Source organism: Ambystoma mexicanum, chromosome 9 (genome assembly GCF_040938575.1).
Source record: "Ambystoma mexicanum isolate Mex_15411 chromosome 9, UKY_AmexF1_1, whole genome shotgun sequence".
Taxonomy (NCBI): Eukaryota; Metazoa; Chordata; class Amphibia; order Caudata; family Ambystomatidae; genus Ambystoma; species Ambystoma mexicanum.
Window position 1 is genome coordinate 972,445,520 of NC_090931.1, and position 12,518 is coordinate 972,458,037.

The 12,518-nt window shown below is 48.1% G+C and overlaps 1 protein-coding gene across 5 annotated transcripts in view; it reads right to left on the minus strand.

The window, feature by feature from the left end:
* Nucleotides 1-12,518, minus strand: part of TLK1 (tousled like kinase 1) — a 1,414,233-nt gene that overhangs the window by 1,006,024 nt on the left and 395,691 nt on the right. The window lies entirely within an intron of this gene.

Below are 12,518 nucleotides of genomic sequence, written 5' to 3' on the forward strand. Positions count from 1 at the left end.
GGTAAAGGTATGTGCGGACGACCATGTGGCAGCCGCATATATATCTTTAATTGGAACCCCTCTTTGGAGAGCCGAAGAGGCTACGATACCCCTGGTTGAAAGAGCCCTAAGATGTTGAGGGGGTTCTTTTCCTGCCAATTTGTAGCATTCTCGAATGGTTAAAATGATCCATCTTGAAATGGTCTGTTTCGTGATTGGCAATCCTAATTTGTGCCCTGCGTATCCTACAAACAATTGGTCTGCTTGCCTTTTCCTAGCAAGTCTGCTAATAAAAACACGCCTTGGATCCAGCCTGTGTAATCTCTCTTCCTCTTTCCCTGGATGGGGAGGAGGATAAAACGAAGGTAAGGTTATTTTCTGAGTAATGTGGAATTCAGAGACCACCTTTTAGAGAAAATTAGGCTTCACTTGTAAAACAACCTTGCCTTTATGAAAGATTGTATATGGAGGTTTGCAAGATAGAGCTTGTAATTCGCTCACTCTTCTGGCAGATGTTAGAGCCACTAGAAAGACTGTTTTAAGAGTGAGAAATCTTAATGAACAGGAATGAAGTGGTTCAAAAGGAGAACCCATCAGAAATGTTAAGGCTAGATTTATGTCCCACAATGGAACTTGAAAAGGCTTTGGGGGATAAACATTAGTTAGTCCTTTCAGGAATTGAATTACCAATGGTAATTTGAAATAAGAATGCTCCTCAGCAGTACTCTTAAAGATTGACAGCGCTGCGAGGTAGCCCTTGATCGTACCAATTTGAAGACCTGAATTTGCTAAGTAAAGCAAGAAAGTTAACACCATTGGTGTATTGCATGAAAAGGGTTCAATATTATTTTCTCTACACCAGCTGCAAAATTTGTTCCAATGGCAGCAGTATAAAGTCTTTGCTGCTGGCCTTCTGGCTGAAAGCAACACCTCCATGACGTCATCCGGGAGATCCCAATCCTTGTATCTCAACCTTTCAGAAACCAAGCGTGAAGGTGGAGGGTTCTGATGTCTGGATGGAGAACCTGACCTCCCTTCTGCGAGAGAAGATCCTCTCTTTGCAAAAGACGAATCAGAGGGCAGATGGACATTTCTAGAAGGTTCAGGTACCACGTTCTCCTGGCCCAATCCAGGGCAACTAGGATCATGGCTTTCGAATCTTCTCAACCTCCTGATCATTTGAGGAATGACAGGGACTGGCAGAAACGCAAACAGAAGTGGAAACTCCCATTCCACTACGAACGTCCCCTAGAGCTCCTCTCAGGGGAAATTCCCTTGAATAAAACTGATTGCACTTTGTTGATGCTGGTGACGAACAGATCCACTTGAGGGGCTCCCCAAAGGGTGAAGATCTCTTGAAGGACTTCCTGAGCTAGCACTCACTCGTGGGAGACTGTACTCTGCCTGCTCAGAGCGTCCGCCGTCAAGTTCTTCTCTCCGGCTAGGTGAACTGCCGATAGAGATTCCTTCTTGAATCGCCCAAAACTGGAGCTGCATTGCCTCTCTGCACAGTGGCAGTGACCCTAAGCCGCCTCTTTTGTTGAGGTAGTGCATGGCCACTGTGTTGTCCATCATTATCAGGACATTCTTTCCCTGTACTGATGGCAGTAAAGCTTTCAGCACTAGTCGGATTGCTCTCAGCTCCAACAGGTTGATATGTAGTCTGGATTCCGATGGAGACCAACGACTGCTGATGGTAAAGTTGTTGGCATGGCATGGGCTCCCCACCCCGTGAGTGAGGCATCCGTGACTACTGTTATCTCCGGCCATGGCTGCCAAACTGTTCTCCTTTCAAGATGTTCTCCCGACAGGCCCACCACTGAAGGTCCCGAGCTACTCTGTCCGGGATTTGAAGGCGATCTGACATTCTTCCTGAGAATTGCAACAATTGGGTTCTTCGTGCCCACTGAAGGGATCTCATTCTCATGCGAGCCTCTGGCACTCGGAAGATGCAGGATGCCATGAGGCCTAGCAACCTCAAAAAGTCAAAGGCTGGTAGATTTTGGGCATTTTGAAACTTGGTGACCATCTGTAGAATATCTTGACCTCTCACCTCTGGTGGCGAGGCCTTTCCCAGGGAAGTGTCCAGGACTGCTCCAATAAACTGGAGTCTCTGATGGTATCATCTGTGACTTCATTAAGTTGAGTGAGAAGCCCAGCTTGTGAAAGAAGTGGAAGACAATCTAGCTGGATCTGAGCTTGCTCCGGAAAAACTGCTCTGATCAACCAATCGTCTAGGTAGGGGTAGACGTGAATCTCTTCTCTCCTTAGGCTTGCAGCCAGTACCGACATTAGCTTGGTAAAGAACCGCGGGACGGAGGTCAGCCCAAATGGCAGAACTCGAAATTGATATTGAGAGTTGCCAATTGCGAACCTCAGTTATTGCCTGTGTTTGAGATGGATTGGCACATGGAAATAAGCATCCTGAAGGTCTAGAGATACCAACCAGTCCTGAAGTTGGAGGGCCAGAACGGTCTGAGAAACTTACCATCTTGAACTTGTCTTTCCTGAGGAATTTGTTCATTTCTTCCAAGTCCAAGATGGGTCTCAGTCCTCAGACCTTCTTTGGTACTAGGAAGTAGGGGGAGTACCAACCCTTGTTCCTCTCCACTACGGGTACCGGTTCTATGGCACCCTTCTCTAGCAGGTCTAAAATTTCCTGCATAAGGAGCGGGTCTGGAAGCTTCAAAGAGTTGCTCCCCGGTGGATGACTAAGGAATGTGTAGGAAGGGCAGGCAGTAACCTTGGGCAACTGTCTCCAATGCCCAAGAATCTGATGTAATAGCCTGCCATTCTACCAGATGTAGAGTTAACCTGCCCCCTACTGGTGTCTTCTGAGGAGAGACCTCAGAGGAGTTTAGAAGCGGCTGACACAGATGCCAAGGGTAAAGTGGCACTTGCTGCTGTGGCTTTTGTACCTTTGCCCCGTCCACCACGGGTGAATCGTTTCTGGCCCCTTTGAGCTGGCTGTCCTCTGCCTTTTCCGAATGCAGAGTAAAAGCGAAAAGACCTACCCCTCCAGGAAGCTCCTGAGGGGCGATTTGGAGTCTGTCGGATTGCAGCCCCAAGAGATTTTGCTGCTGCCTTGGACGTTTGTAATTTCTCCAGGCTGTCATCAGCCTTCTTTCCAAATAAAGAAGTGCCGTCAAAGGGCATTTTCAGAAGTCTGGCTTGTACATCTGGAGCAAAACCAGACTTCTGCAACCACGCAAATCTGCGGATTGTGGTACGCGCCGCCATGGCCCTGCTGATGCGGTCAGCAGAATCAATGCCTGTTTGGAGGGACTCGCACATTGCATCCTTTCCATCCCTGATGTTTAAGAATGCTTCCCTTTCTTCTCCTTCTGGGAGACAGTCAGCCGCAGATGAAGCACACTCCCAAAGTGTGTGGCTGAATCTTGCTAGCGTGCAAGTGGCGTTGATAGACTTAAGCACCATGCTACATGCCGAAAATACTTTTTTTGACATGGCATCAAATCTTTTATCATCCCTGTCCTGTGGAATAGTAGGATATGCCGACCTACTGCCTGATGCAGTTGCTGCTTGAACAACCAGACTCTCTGGAGTTGGATGTTTAGACAAAAATTCAGGGTCAGTAGTAGATACCCTATATTTGGCTGATAACTTTTTGTTAACCGCCGGGATAACCTCAGGAGTTTCCCAGTTAGCCAATATTTTTCTTTGTAATGCAGCATGAAATGGAACCACAGGATCCTCCTGTGGGCCTTTAACTAAAATGTCTGTAAGGTCATCCTGTTGGAATGCAGGTGAAGGTGTAGACCAACCCATGAATTCTATAATTCTTGCCCTTAAAATTCTGTAAGGGGTCTCAGCATGTTCCCCTGGGTCTGATTTGGCAAATTCTATTTCTGGGGAAGTATCTAACCCACTTGCCTCATGTAAGGATTCTCGAAGGTCCTTCAACCTATTTTCCTCAGAGGTAAATTCCTCTGGTTCTGGTGTTGCAGATCTCTGCAACCCAAATGGTCTTTCCCGATCCGAATCCTCCCCTTGCTCATAAATTGAAGACAAAGGTCTGAAATGATCAGACCTTGGAAATGGCTTAAATCCCTTTTCCAGAGCAGATGGGGCTAAATTTCTCATAATTGGTTGGGAAAACGTCGACGCGGATGTTAAAGGCTTCGAAAACACAGAAAACGGCGTCGAGAAAATTGGAAATGGCCTCGAAGAACTCGAGAGGATCGGGATCCTACTCGAGGTTGTCGATTACCTCGAAGTCATGTTAGAGACCCTGGGTATGACCACTGGCTGTGAGGTAGTGACTGCCGTGGGTTTGCTCTTTTTCGGCGTCGGCATCGGCATCGAAGACGGCATCGATTCGATCGACCTATGCGTCGATGAGCCCTTCGATAATGGCGTCGATGACGCAGATTTATACGTCGAAGGGACCTTCGACGATGGCGTCGATGGCACAGTGCCTTTGCTCGAGGGTTTGCGACGCTCTCGAGTACTTTCTTTCGCCGGGTGCAACGACTCGCGGCGTTTAGATTTTTCGGGTGTTTCACCCAGGGTATCACCCTCAGCTGTCTTCGAGGGGGTCGAAGCCGCTTTCTCGAAGACGCTAAGCATCCTTTTACGGAATTCCTCCCACTCAGCCTGAGAGCTATGTTTTGTGGGGCAGGTGACTCTTTCCGGAGAAATAGAAGTCGAGGAAGGGGATCTTCGACGTCTCTTACTTGAATGCTTGGATCTCGAAGAGTGGTGGGAACTGCTTCGAGACCTAGACCGAGAATGTTTCCTGTGTCGGCGAAGAGACGAATGTCTCGACTCTGCCGAGGAAACTTTTGAAGGAGTTTTAACTGTCTTACCTCTCTCAAGCTTCCCCTTACGTTCCTTCAAGGCTTTCACCGTCATGGACATGCAGTCCTCGCACTCCGAACATTGGTGCTCTGATCCCAGGCACCACAAACAGATCCTGTGAGGATCGGTCAACGTCATTTTCTTTCCACAGTCTCGACATTTTTGGAAGCCGGACCGTGGAGTCGGTTCGGATGAGGAAGCCATCGCGTAAGAGTTAGTATTCGAGGAATAATGAAGAATATATTGTCTGACTAACGAACTGAGCAACGCGATTCCGAGGCCCACGAAGCGCGGAAAAACTGAACTGAGCAACGGATGCTGCGTGAGTCTATTTATAGGCATGACGACGTCGGCGCCGATACGGAGGCTGTCGAGGGACATCGACACGCAGCACCCTCTACTGAAAAAATGTTTTCCGAGGCCAGCAAGCTGGAGAGGATTATCAAGATAAGGAATACGTCCGAGGACACAATCCCTTCGAAAGTCCAGTTTGGACAATATGAGTGCTCCATCTAGTGCGAGACAACTTTCTGTTGACAGCAGTGGTCTACAGGCCCTTATCAGCTTGCCCGTATAGGCAGTAGCTAAGGCAGACATGTTCACTTGTTTGATTAAGTTGGAGGTAGCGTCAAGATGGAAGCCTAATGTTTTTACTTCTTTGGCAGTCTGGATCTTGTTCCCATCTACATTGAGATTAGTGTAGTTAGAGCTTATTTTGTTTCGATTGGCTGGTGAACCAACCAGGAGGAGTTCCGTTTTGTCGTCATTCAGGCAGAGGCTATGAACTGCCATCCATGCCTGTGTAGATTTCGTTCATGCGTCGTACATCTGTGTCATAGACGCCTGTAAGGGGTAGGAGTATCTTGGTGTCATCAGCATAATGTGTAGGTGACACCCAGACGGTCCAATTCATCATACAACGGCTTTGTAAAGATGTTCTACAAATTTGGCGATCCACATGAACCTTGGGGCACACCACAGGTATAGGTATAGGGTCAGCTGATGCAGACGACGAGAAGACTCACTTGGTCCTGTTATTTAGGAAAGATTGAATCCAAGTGATGGCAGTCTTGGAAAAATGGGCTGCTGAGGCGAGGTGATCACAGAGTACCTTGTGGTCGACCAAGTCAAATGCTGCCGACAGATCCAAGAGGAGCACGATTGCAAGTCTTCCTTTGTCTTTAAGTTCATCAATCTGGCTTTTTAGGTCAATAAGGGCAGTTTCCGTCCCATGTTGCGGTCTAAAGCTTGATTGCAGAGTTCACAGGAGTTGGTTGGCCTCTAGATAATCTTGGATTTGCAAATATGCAACCCTGTGCAAGATTTTTAACAAGAATGGGACAGTAGTAATAGGTCTATAGTTAGTAGAGATGGTGGGATATAGCATTTGTTTTTTTCAGTAGTGGGAGTAACCACAATTCCTTCAAGTTACTAGGTACAATGCCACTTGAAAGTGATGCGTTGATTAATTTAGTAATGAACGGGGCCAGGTCTCTGGCCGCATCGTTAATGATCTGTGCTGGACAGCTGTCGCCCTGGCAGTTTGAAGGTTTCAGCGAGGCTATACTTTTTTGTACCGCAGGTACCAATATATTTGGAAATTTAAATCCTTGAGACTGTTGGTTAAGAGGTGCTGGGGTCAGCTTGGATGAGGCAGAGTTAGTTGGGTGTTGCCGTTTGTCTGCTATTTTAGTCTGCAGGCTGGCAATTTTGTTGGTGAGAGCATTTTGAATGTTCGTGCACCAGAGTTTGTCTTTTAAGCATGAGTCAGTGGGTGGGTGTCTCCATTTCTCTCAAAAGGATGAAGTTCTTTAGTACTAGACCCAGCTTGATTTATTCTATTGTTGAAGGTATCCCGCTTAGTACGGATAATCTTTTCTATGTATTTAGCAGAGATGTTGGCAAGGTTAGTTTTGTTCAATGAAGGGCTATGTTTCCAGAATGTTTCAAGTGTTCTTTTATCAGAGCGAAGAGCATTCAGTTCGGGGGTAAACCAGGAGTTCATGTGGGCTCTTGGTTTCCCTTTGCGCATTTTAAGAGGTGCAACTGTGTCTATTGCTTTAGACATAGAAGAGTTATAAGCGTCTACCAGTAAGTTGGGGTAGTTCGCGTTTAGTAGTGCGCTTAAGGTGGGGATTACAAGAGGCATAATTGCCTCGGCAGTAATGTTACGTTTATTTCTAGTGGGGCACGGTGGTGCTATATGACAGGTTTTATTTGGTGATTTATTGATGCTAAACTCAAAGGAGATAAGGTAGTGGTTAGTCCATGATTGAGGTAGGATCTCATTCACTTTAATGTTGCAATTTCGATCTGCTACCCAGTCAAGGGTCCTTCCTTTCCCGCGAGTGGGTCGAATGATTTTCCAAGACATTAGCTAGTGAGATTGCTGGGAGGTCTAGGGTCGTAATAACCTAAATTGAAATCACCTAGGATTAAGGTTTCTGAGGTGGTCTTGATGTCGAAAAGTAGTCATTATGTCTTCCTCGAATAAGCCTATTGGCCAAGGAGGCCTGTAAATTTGATGGATTGCGGTAGTCCTTTTGTGCGACGTTCGGAGTTTAGCTGAGAGAAGTTTGCATGAGGAAAATGGTGACTAGGAAGCTATTCTCATTTCTAGCGTGTTTCTGAAGATGATGCCAGTACCACCTCTGGAGTTTGGTCTGTCCGCTCGAATGATCGAGTAATTATCTGTAACTGCGAGTAGAAGTGAGGGGCCCGCTGCACCATGCAGCCAAGATTCTGTTACTGCTAGGAAATCCAGATGGTTTGATAATATGATATCTACTATGTCAGTAGCATGAGCTACTAGAGACCTGGCATTTATTAAGGCTTCTTTGATGGACTGGTTAGGATTGTTAGGCGAGATATTGCTAGCTTTAAGTTGTATGCGATTCTCATTTTGGCTGTTCTGGGTTAGTTTAGTAGCTAGGAGTCCCTTAGGGTGGTTTCTTATATTTTTTGGGCAATGTTTGTTATGGTGGCTAATAGGTGCAACCTGATCGTGCGATGGAAGCCTGGCGCAGAGTTTAAGGTTTCTGTCGTTTGAGCTAGGGAAAGCGGTCCATAAGTCTGTTATGGTGCTCTTAGTTGTGATGGGATTGAGTGCAGCAAACTTATTATTCCTTAATGTGTCTGGGAGTAATTTGGGTAGGAATGTGGTGGGCCCGAGTGTGGCATCCAATATGTTGATGTTCAGTGCTGGTAAGAAAAGGGTGGCTTTGATCCTGGGAGCTGTAGCTTTAGTTGGGATCATGTTGGGGCACGACTGTTGCTGAATCAGGTCTAGCTCAGAGGTCTGCCAGATGCCAATCCTGGTGAGAGCATATAGTAGTGGGAATGTGAGGAGTATGGTGTACATAATGCGGTTTTTCAATAGCAACTGCTTTTTAGTTATTGGCAGGCTGGATACATTGCACGGATGTAGCAGTCCGTTAGGTAGAGGTTCCAGTTCCAGGCTAGGTACAGTACACAATATTGACACAAAGTTGGTGGATAGACTAAGGTGAGGCTTAATGTGGTATTTAAAGCAGTGTTCAGTGATGGCACACTGCGGGGAGATACACAGGCTAGTTGCAATATGCAATGCTAGCAATAATAGGATAGGATATGAGCAAGCTGGATACGGTATACAATAGAGATCCAAGCTTGTTACAGTGCACAAGATCACAATGTTTGGTGAGTGGCCAAGATGGTAGCTAATGCAACAATACCGTGTTTGGTGATAGCACGATGGGGATAGACACAGGCTAGTTGTAGTATCCAGTGCTAACACATTAGGAGGATAAACTAATAGCGAGCTGTATATGGTATACAATAGAAATGCAGGCCGAGTACAATGCACAGGATTAGCGCAATGTTGGTGAATAGATCAAGATGGAAAATAACGCAATATTCAATGCAAAGTTCGGTAATAGCAAAGTGGGATGATAGGCACAGGTTAGTGGCAATATGCAGTGCTAACACAATAGGAGATTAGGCTATACAACAACAGTTTAGTAGAGGGATAGGCTAATGCGACTTGATGCGAGGCACAGTGGTCACCCAGTGTTTGGTATTTAAGCAAAATAAGGGATAGGTGCCATATGCAGTGCTAGCACGGTATAAGGGTTGATCTAGGTGAAGACCAGATATGGCAAGCGATAGATGCACCAAGACCATTTCAGACCGCGTAGGGTTGACATGCAGAAGCATCATTTGTACAGCTAGGACATTTGTAAAGTGGATTACAATTACTTTTGCAGTTGTGGAACATTGTACCTGCGTTTCATAGTGCAGTATACGTAATGGTAATATGGGCACATGTGCTTAGACCAATTGCGGTATCAACTTTATGAATATCATATGTGTAAGGTAGGCGGGACGCAAGATCAGTGTGGGGATGAAGTGGCCGTGAGTAGGCGGCGTCTCATGACAATGGAATCAGTGTTAGTAGTCCCTTAGAAGTTCAAGCACAGTAGTGCGATAATCGCAGTGCAGTGGGGCATGTGTGGACAACGTTAAGCAGGGAAAGAGGCAAAGTCTTACCATGAATGTCTCGGTAGGCCGTAGATCGGGTCGGCAGGCGAACTTGGGGAGTTTAGGAACCCAGAGCAGCTCGCAGCGCGGCATTCTCAGTCAGCTGAGTCAGGAAGCCTTCTTTCCTGGGCCTTACTTCGTGGGCTGGCTCACTCTTGCCGGTGATTGGTGGATGGCTAAAGGTAGCAGGCAGCAGCCAATTTGCATGGTAATGATGATAGCAGGGATCCAGTCAGGGAAGATCAAGGCTACTCGCCTACAGACCGGTAAGGCCTGGGCTCGGAGAGGATCTTGCAACCCTCAGGCAGGAGTGTGCCAAAAGCGGGGACGGAGCTGGCAGTGAACCACTTCTCAGTGAGGGCGAGAACGTTGAAGTCAAAATCTTCGAGGATACAGAAATCAGAACCGTGTTTGATGGCAGAGCAAGAGTGGAGGGTAGCAAGGCGGACCCGGTTACCACCTTTGAAGGTACCGAGGGGTACAAGGATGCCGGTACACCAATCAGAGGTAGAGAAGGGGTAAAGGGTCTGGTCACCGGAGGAGTGGAGGGATAAGGGAGGAAGTTGATGAGAAAGAAACCCATCAAGAAGGAGAAGGTTGGGCTGTGATCCATGGGCTATGACAGTGCCATTATGATAGAAATTAATGATGACCAAGAGGATATGAAGCCCACCAAGCGTACTTCCCATTTGGTGCCTTCATTAATGGGAGGAGAAAGGAGGGGACAGAGAGCATATGTGGAGTCCACAAAAAATTATAAGTTACTCACTGTAGTGACTAATGTACTCCTAGTCCATAGTCTCCTTTCCTGCATAATGTATGGGAGTCCCTCGCTAGGTACAGTAGACAGAACTTTTTTCACAAGAAAAATAATCTTCCCCTTTAAATTTAGATGCGCGCTGGGCCGCCGCCCTAGGAGGATGCGCTACCCGACTCCTCCACCGACGCCACTCCTCAGTCCCCATGACGCATCGACAATATTAACATTGCCCAATGACACCAGTATTAAAGGGGAGGATGGTGGGACATATGGAGAAAAGGGGGCTATGGACTAGGAGTGCCTTAGTCACTACGGTGAGTAACTTATAAATGACACGTATGTCCTGTCCCATTTCCTCCATATTGTACGTGCGAATACAACTGAATGTAGCCCTAGGGTGGAGTTGTGCTCTCTTTAAGCAAACAAGTTCCTTAATACTGCCTGATCAAATGCTGTGTCTGACCTGGAGCCGGCTTCAAAGCAGTAGCGCTTCCAGAAGGTCGAGGGCATAGCCCATGTAGCCGCCTTGCTGATAACCTGCCACGCCACGTGCCCCTGGAACAGAACTCACCATGGCTTTAGCTCCGATTACGTGGGCATGCATATTCACTGGAAGCGGTTTTTGCTGCTCCTCATATGCCTCTTTGATAGCCTTAACCATCCACCTTGCTATGGAAGCCTTGGAGGCCTGACTGGCTTTAACAGACCGAAGGTGACAAATAGCATCTGATTTGCAGAAGCTCTGGGTCCCGTCAAGGTAGTATCTCAGCGCATGCCTGACATCCAGACAGTGCAATACACTCTGAGCGTCATCCTTGGGGTTCGCGAAGAAAGATGGTAGCACCATCTCCTCATTCGGGTGAAAAGAAGAAGAGAATCTTGGGTAAGAATGCGGGGCGAGTTCTAAGCACCACCTTGTCCTTATGAAAAGTAGTATACAGCTCGGAAGCCTCCAGTGCCTGGATTTCGATGATCCGGTGTGCCGAGGTAAGGCCGTTTTAATGGGGACTAGCCTGATGTCCGCAGAAGTCATGGGTTTGAATCGTTTATGTGCCAAGGCTCTCAAGACCACGTTGAGGTCCCACATTGGGTGTGGTTTCTTGATGGGCAGATCAAGCCTGGTCAAGCCTGCCAAGTGTCTTAACCACTGGATTAAAGATGAGAATCCCTCCTCCGAGTTCCGGGAAGCTCCAGTAGCCACTAGATGGGTGCAGCATGTGTCTACCCGCACCCCCAAGTGTGCAAGGTGTGCCGAAAAGGATAGCACATCATCCAACGTGCAGGTCAATGGATTGACATCCTAAGATTCCGCTTAGTGACCAAATCTAGCCCACTTGCTTTTGTACTAGCTTCCTGGTAGCATCGCTCCAAGTCCCCTGTATAACATCTAGGTTAGCTTGCGACAGATGCAGATGCTTCAGTGCAACTTGTTCAGGAATCACGCTGTGAGAGCTAACTTCTGGGGTGTGGGGTGGATGCCTGTGCCCCCCCTGCTGAGACAGAAGGCGTGCTGGGCCCAGCCGCCAGTGCACCGGGCCTAATCCGACAGGCTGAGTAGTTCCGAGAACCATGATCTTGCTGGCCACCACAGAGCTATCAGGATGATACAGAGGTGCCGAGCCTCCCGGATCTTGCATACGCATTCATGTAATTCATGTCATTCCACTGGATTTGCATGCTGTCTCCCAGGGAGCCCGAGCCCTTGACCCTGCCAGGATGCGAACTGGGGGCACCTCCTGTTTACCAGGTGGCAAAGAGGTCTACCTGAGAATGACCCCACCTGTTGAAGATCCCCTGAAGGACCGGTTCGTTCAACTGCAATTCATAGTTGTCTGTCGTCAGCCTGCTGAGGCTGTCTGCCTCCAGGTTGGATTCCCCCAGGAGGTGTATTGCTGCCAGGTGCATGTCGTTTGCCAGAGCCCACTCCCAAATGTGGACTGCTAGAGCGCAGAGGGGTGGAGACCTGGTGCACCCCCCACCCCCTCCCGCTTAGTGACTTAGTGATGTAATACATGCTGGTGGAGCCGTCGGTCTGAATAAGGATCGCCTTGCCGCCGATCTGGAGGAAGGCTTTGAGAGCAAGCCAGATGGCCATCAACTCGAGCCAGTTGATGTGAGCTGCCTGTTCGACGGGACCAAACCCTGTGCACAATGGCTGCCCAAGGTAGCACCCCAGCCCTCTAGGGAAGAGTCTGTGGCGATGGTGACCTGAGGCGCTGGTTGATGGAAGGGCCTGCCTATCCGCAGGTTGCTGTCCACGCTCCAGCAGACTAGGTCCTGGTGGAGATGTGGAATGCGGACCCTCTACGCCTGGGAGCCCTTCACCTGGCTCCAAGAGGCTGCGAACTGCAAACGCCTCATAATGAGCCTCGTATGGGGCACAGCGAGGAGACATGCCGCCATGATACCCAGGAGTTGTTGGTAGCCCGACGCCAAGGTC